Below are 7,566 nucleotides of genomic sequence, written 5' to 3'. Positions count from 1 at the left end.
GTGCACATATATCATTATGATATGATGTTTTCAGTTCTTTTGAGAAAATTTCCAGTAGGGGCATAGCTGGATTGAACCAGACTTCCAGTCCTAGATTTTTCAGGAGTCTCCACACTGATTTTCATAACGGTTGTACCAGTCTACATTCCTACCAGCAGTGGAGATGGGTTCCTTTTTCTCCACAACCTCTCCATCATTTGTTGTTGGTTGATTTCTTTATGATAGCCATTCTTTCTGGGGTGAGATAGTATCTCAGTGTTGTTTTAATTTCCACTTCACAAATGGCTAGTGATGTGTAGCATTCTTCATGCTTTTATTAGCTTCTAGAATTTCTTCCTATGAGAAGTGTGTCCACCAACTTTTTAAGATGATTTAAAAGCCTAGCAAAACACTTATTAAATATAAAATATAATTGAAATAAAAAAGATGAAAAATATTCAGTATAAATAATGGGGAGTTACTAAAAAATGAATTCAATACTATAATGGTGGCTTTATTTGCAAATTCAAATTCAAGGAACCCAATAACAGAAATTTTACCAAAACTAAATCTTCCTTCAAAGTCTGTATTCTGATTTTTGTTTAAAATTTCCTGGTAAAATTGTAAAATAGATCAAGATTGATCTTTTCTTTTCTTAATGAACTAGAAGTAGTTTTGGGATCAGAGGATGGAAGAATCTTATTCTCATTTGTTGTCAAATAAAGAATGACAATTCTTGTTCCTGGGAAGTAAACTCTAAACCTTTGACCTTCATGGGTACAGGAGTGTCTGTTATTGATTAATCACAGAGACCTTACCTGAGATTTTCTAGGCAATGAGATAGGATAAGCATTGCTCAGAAAAAAAAATAAACCTGTGATTAGATAGATATCTGGACTGTAAACTTGCCACGCCTCTGGGAAGAAGAGGAATTTGGAGGTTGAGGCCTCCAAATTCTGTTTCCAGTGATGCACGTATGCCTCCATAGTGAAAATCCTGGTCCTGGGAAGCGAAAATGTTAATTCTCTCTCTGTCTCTCTCTGTCTCTCTCTGTCTCTCTCTGTCTCTCTGTCTCTCTCTCTCTCTCTCTCTCTCTCTCTCTCTCTCTCTCTCTCTCCCCCCTCTCTCTCTCTGTCTCTCTCTAGCTCTCTCATTCTCTCACTCTCTACCTTTCTTGTTCTCTCTCCCTCTCCTGCTCTCTCATTCTGTCTCACTCTCTCTGTCTCTCTCTGTCTTTCTCTCTATCTCTCTCTGTCTTTCTCTCTTTGTCTCTGTCTCTCACTCCCTCGCTCTTTCACTCTCTTGCGCTGTCTCTCTATATATCTGTCTCTTTGTCTCTCTGTCTCTCTGTCTCTCACTCTGGCTCTCACTCACTCACTCTCTTGCTCTCTCACTCTCTCACTCTATCTCACTGTCTCTGTCTCTCTGTCTTTCTCTCTGTCTGTCTCTGTCTCTCTGTTTTTCTCTCTGCCTCTCATTCCCTCACTCTCTCATTCTCTCACTCTCTATCTCTGTCTGTCTCTGTCTGTCTCTGTCTCTCTCTCTCTCTGTCTCTCTCTCTCTCTCTCTCTCTTTCTCAGTTCAGGCTGCACTTGAGCTCACTTTGTAGCCCAGGCTGGTCTCAAACTCACCGTGATCTTCCTGCCTCCTAAGCTCTGGATTACAGGTGTGCACCTCCATGCCTGGCTGATGGATCCTTACTTGATCTTGATTTGTGCCTCCTGGAGCAATACTAAGATCCTAAATGTAGCAACTGCCTGAATGATGTGAGGCGCACAAGGGGTACTACCAAATGTGAAGTGGATTATTCCTAAGCTTGGATTTTCAGCCTGTCAGAGTGTGCACAGCTGAGAAAGGTGGTTTTGGGGACTATAAAGGTGATGATGACCTGGCTGGTAATTGTGTCGTGTAAAACTTGATGTCAGAGCACAATTCATCCCTTATTCTCCTGCTTCTGGAAAGATAATTTGAATCTATGTTGCGGACCTTCCCCTGGACAGAAACAAGTCTGGAATGATGGTATGTCTCTCCTTTTATCTAAATCCAATTTATAGCAGCTGGTTGAGGTCTTCTCTGCATTATACCCTAGGCCAACTTGGTTTAACTGAAATGTGGGGGGGGGGTGCAGACCATAGTAAATTATCCTTGCTCTCAGGCTTCAAAAATGGTATTGGTATAGTGGGATGAGGATCTTTGACAGAGAGGCATGAGACTCAACTTCAAATCCCTATGTTGATAAACTTCAAGCTGAGTGCTCAAGTAGGTTATCAGTCTGAACCTTCAAAAATGTTTGTTCTAAGTACCATGAAGAAATATTTCCTAGAACCTCCCCACCTACCACATGCACTATAGTTTTGACAGTGTTATAAGGACTAGGAAGTACAGCAGCTGAGGTCAGACCTCTACTACATCATTTTAAGAAATAATTGTGAGTTTTAACACACTCTGGGTACTTCTCTACCTATGGCATACGTTTTAGGCTTTTTGAAAACATATAATATTTTAATCCCATTTTATAAATAAAATACAAAATGAAATTCTTTTAAAAAATCAAACAGCCAGTAAATGTCCTAGCCAGATCTGAATTCTGTGCTACATGATCTAATGCCTATGACGAATGCTGATCTTTTTGTTTATTGTAAGTATTTACTATTTTGTCAAGACCCTGGATCCTAAGAGAAAAATGAGAACATATTCAATGGTTCTTCCAAAATTTATCAAAGCTAGCCATCTCAGCTAGCCATGGATATTAGTTAAGTTTAGATCTGATAGTGTTTAATTTAAAATGTAACTAATAGGTTCCAAACCATTTTCTTTCACCTAAGCATATAAAAATCAAAGCCATTCTTAGCAGCATGGCAGCTCCTGACCCCATCATGGATACAGACCCTGAGTGGTTTCCTCTCGGTCCTTTTATGGTGCTATATCACCATCTGGCCTTCAGTCCATGGTCTCATGTGGTGCCGAGCATTCTGGGCATAATGTTCACATTCCACAGAGCGGTAATGGAATGATAGAGACAATATACATCAGTTCCAATCTAGCTTTCTCACTGAAAGCCCCCATATTCTTCTCCTATTCATGCACATTTTTCCCTATAACATCACCTGAAAATGAGGGAGAAAAATTAACAGCAGTAATTTGTCTTTGCGGAGAGGTTACTGACAGTAAGTGAGAGAAGGGACAGTGACAGGTACTAGGTCTTGGTCCCATACATAACATGTCTCAGAAGCAGTACTGTACCTGTCAGTACCATGTCCACTTCAAGGACAGAATTTACCACATCATTATGATTACTTATTTCAAATGGGTAACAACTCTTGAGGTAATGAAGACTCAGCAAAATGGAGTATTAAATGTGCCTCACTGAAGAAATTATTCCCTTATTGAGGTAACTATTCTTTTTACGTTACACTTCTACTTCAACATCTATTGTTTCACTAGTAATAATACATTGACTGTGTTCCTAAACTTTCTAGTCAATTTTACAGATTCATCCATTGACTTATTTATTTAATTTCCTAAGGTATAAGGTAAACTTAGGCACAGAGAGGTAAAATGTGCAATGGCACATACTAGGTTGACAGGTGACAGAGGTTCACAAATAATGTTCAAAGAAAATAAGAAAAAGAACACAGGAAAGAAGGGGGGAAAGGAAGAACGGGAAGGAAGGAAAGAGGGAGGAAAAAAGGCAGGAAAAAAGGAGGAAAGATAGATGGGTTTGTTGTTATCCTGTCTGGGAGTTGAGACTTATCCTCTGTGTCCCATACTGTTAAAAATAGTCTTATTCTCTTCATACATAATATTTCCAAGCACACGCTTATGCACTGAATATTTATATTCTGTTAACTCACTATTTGGCTATATTTGGAGATGCTGCCTCCAAGGAAGTAATTAAGATTAAATGAGGGCATAAGGATGAGCCCTGATACAACAGAATTAGTGTTCTTTTAAGAAGAAATACCAGAGAGCTCTTTTTCTCTTCCCATGTAGAACAGGCTATAACTCCATGAGAACAAAATGAAGAGCAAGCCATCCAGAAGTCATTAAGAAAGCCTGTGACAAAACTGAATCAGATGGAAACTTGATCCTGGGCTTCCAGCATCCAGGACTGTGAAAAAGTTATCTGTTGTGTAACTTATTTTATGAGATGGCTTTCCTGCTGCTGAACACAAAGCTCAGTACTTATACATTAAATAAGGGGAGATATAATTTGGATTACATTTTAAGAGAAATTAGTCTATGGTTATCTGGGTTTTGGGTAGGAAAACCATGAAGAAAGAGTGTTGCAGAGAAAGCCTGCTTAGTTCCCGACTGCCTGTAGGAGAGCAGGGAGGCAGATGAGAATGGGTGGAAGCCAGAGAGAATCTCTAAGGCCAGGCCTCCAGGGCCCACCCAGACCCACCCAGAAGATGCTCCACTAATCTTCTGGGTTTTTTCTAAGTAAATCAATGTAACACAATGAAGTTTAACTCTCATAATCATCTAGTCTGAATAATTAGTTATGAAATCCAAATAGATTAATTCACATAAGTAATAAAATTGTTACATAGATCACAGTGCTTTCCTGGTTTTCAGGAAAACCCTATTACCACTCTGTACTTAAATTTGTCTTCCACATTAGGAAACTGAATAAATATTTGAGTGGTTGAACCTACAAAAATTGATTAGAAATTTTAGGAAAATAGCAAATGTACTATATCTAGTGAAACAACACATGTTGAAATACGAATGTAAGTCTGTCACTTGCCCTCACCATTAGCCCTCCACAGGGTGTGGATTTGAGGCTACTTGCTGGCCTTCTAGATCCTCTGTGGTGAGAAAGTGAGGCTGATAGCTCTTTGAACTGACACAGAGGAACAAATAGGCATCATGAGCCTTCTGATCTCTGTGTGGTGGAAGGAAAATCTATGAAGTCAGTGAGTCTTGCTGATTAGGACCCCACCTGTCACCCATGTGGACATTGCAGAGACCACTACTCAACTACATTTCAGACATAGAAGTGGACAGTTTGCTCTGAGGAGAGCACAATAGGCTACAGGGTCTTCAGTCTAAGGTCACAGATGTCACTTCTGCACCATTCAAGAAATTGATAGTGACCTATGAAGACCACCTACATTATTTTGCACTTTGCGACTGCACTCAACTTGAGTGTGTAAGTAGTCTGCTGTTTCTTTTCTCATGATTATCAAGGGCAAAAACCACAGCCACTCAAATTCTTTTTGATTCCAGAAAGCTACAATAGAGATATTGTGAGTTCTTTCTTTCACTGGAATACTTGCTCACCTCCTTCGGTGCCCATGAAAAACAAATATCATGTTAATCTGCTAAAGTCAGGGGCCTTCTGAGAGAGGAGAAAGCCTAATGGCCAAGGCACAATTATTTCACTTGCACCTGAGCACCCTGAGGCAGAGTGAAGAGGGTCATTGGGAGCTATTGTAGAGAGTCCTCAGGGAACATAGTATTGACATAACTAGAGTGAATGAGGACTTCAGTCCTCTAAGCTGATGATGCTTTATGTGATTTAAGAGAAGAACAGAGGCAGAAGCCTCAGGATCTGGCTTTCTTGAACACCAATTTTTGGAAAATGCAGGAAAAAGAGAAGACATAATACATGTAACAAGTTGTTTCTTTTTGTCCCTCTTGTTGGCTCAAAGCAGGGCCATTTTGTCTAAGAGCATTTTCTGATGCTGAAAAGTTTTGTGGTCATTTATACAGAATTGTACCAAAAGCATGCTTTATTTTCCTTTTACTCTTATCATACATCTTTATTAGAATAAGGAAAACTAAAGACACTTGCTTCCAGATAAAAGCATTAAGCTCACGTTTGGGGTGTGTAAGTTAAATTCTCATGGAGTGAGTCCAGAAATCTACTTGACTAAATGTTTCTCCTGAGCAGGAAGAGCCACACCAGGAAGACCCAGAAGATTCTGACTCTGGATGCATGTGTCATTTCACACAAACCAAAGGTAAAAGAGATGCTGTCATGGGTTGTATACCACAAAATATGGTTTCTCTTGCTTTATGACATTTACTGACCTGTGATAGACTTTTCTCTTGCCATTAGGAAGCCTCCGCTCTGTGCAGCTATAAGCTAAATTTTTTCACCCTGTATTCCTGTACTCTGTAAAAGTTTTACTGGATGAAAAGAATATCTATTTTAGAAGTTGGTGTTGTCTGAATGTCATAATTGGAAGTAATCATTCCATTACTATTGATTCTGGCAAAATCTCAGAATGTATCAGTTTCAATTGGAGGAACAGAGAAATATAGCAGTGAGATAAGAGATGATACTTATCATTTTCCTGTGTCATCCTTGTATTATAGGCATAGTTGGCAGTGCCCTCAGTACTCTTAAGGGGCACCATTCCTGAGTCACTCAGTGTTTTGGGCTCAACCCTCTGGATCTCAGTGCCTTCCATTAGCCATAGGATAAAACTGGTCAGGAGGTATATCCTGTACTACCCTGAACAGTGTCTCTGAGAGTCTTTTACCACCTCAGTAGACTTGTAATCTGCTTAGCCCACATGAGACTCAGGCTGCACTGACCCTCTTGCAAGGGGCTCTAAAGAAATAGGAGATGGGAAAGGAATAATCTTATTCCCATGTTACTTTCTGGGTTTTAACACATATAGTATAATCTAAAAAAATGAAAAAGTCTTGTGTCTTTTATGTGAAACTATTATTTCTTGAGATGGAAAATTCTATTAAGCAATCAGACAAATGGAAATTAGAATTTTAACTATGTCTCTTCTATACTAAGAAAATAAAAAGCGATATTGAAATCTCTCATCAGCCATCCATCAGCTAGTTAGGCCAATTACAGAGGAGCTTTCTTACCACTATCCCATCTCCTTCCCTATAAACTCAAGTGTCTCAAGCAGTGAAAATGTAGTGCCCCACCAAAGAATTAGAGGCAAGTCCATCTACAGTGTACAATTTGGAAATCCATCCATGGTTTGTATCTGTGATAGTTTGAGGTTAAAAAGATGATGAGGACCATGTAAATTGTTTCTAATCCAAGAAGTAGGACTTAAAAATAAGTATAGACTTCAAAATAAGCAGGGAAGAGTTGATTTAAAATTAAAGTTATTTTTTGTTAGAATTTCTTCAAAAACCATGATTTCTATGAAAATCATGATTTCTCATTTTCATTTATTAAAGCTTCAATCAAATACTCTGTTTTACGTCATAGGCTTTCAGCCTCAATTACTATTCTGAAGTTTCTCTTCAGGCTTCATTTAAATACAGTGGAAGCTATTTTTAAACACTAAGTATAATATTCATATTAGAAATGACATCCACAAAACTCTAAATTGGAAAGTGTCATTAAGATTTTACTTCTGTATCATTTTCCATTCTGATGATCTTCTAAATATTTATTTGCACTTATTATTTTTGGACAATATGAGTGAAAGATCATACAACTTTAAAAAGTCTTGGGCTGGAGAGATGGCTCAGTGGTCTAAAGCACCTACTTAGAACAAGCTTAGCAAGGCATCGGGGACCGCGGTTCAATCCCCCAGCACCACATGCCAGCCAGCCCCGCCCCCTGGTGGGCTGAGCTGGCCACACATACACACACCA

This window comes from Octodon degus, unplaced genomic scaffold (assembly GCF_000260255.1).
Source record: "Octodon degus isolate 3935 unplaced genomic scaffold, OctDeg1.0 scaffold00003, whole genome shotgun sequence".
In the NCBI taxonomy this organism is placed as follows: domain Eukaryota; kingdom Metazoa; phylum Chordata; class Mammalia; order Rodentia; family Octodontidae; genus Octodon; species Octodon degus.
The sequence above is the reverse complement of the archived record's forward strand: the minus strand, read 5'-3'. Positions refer to the sequence as shown.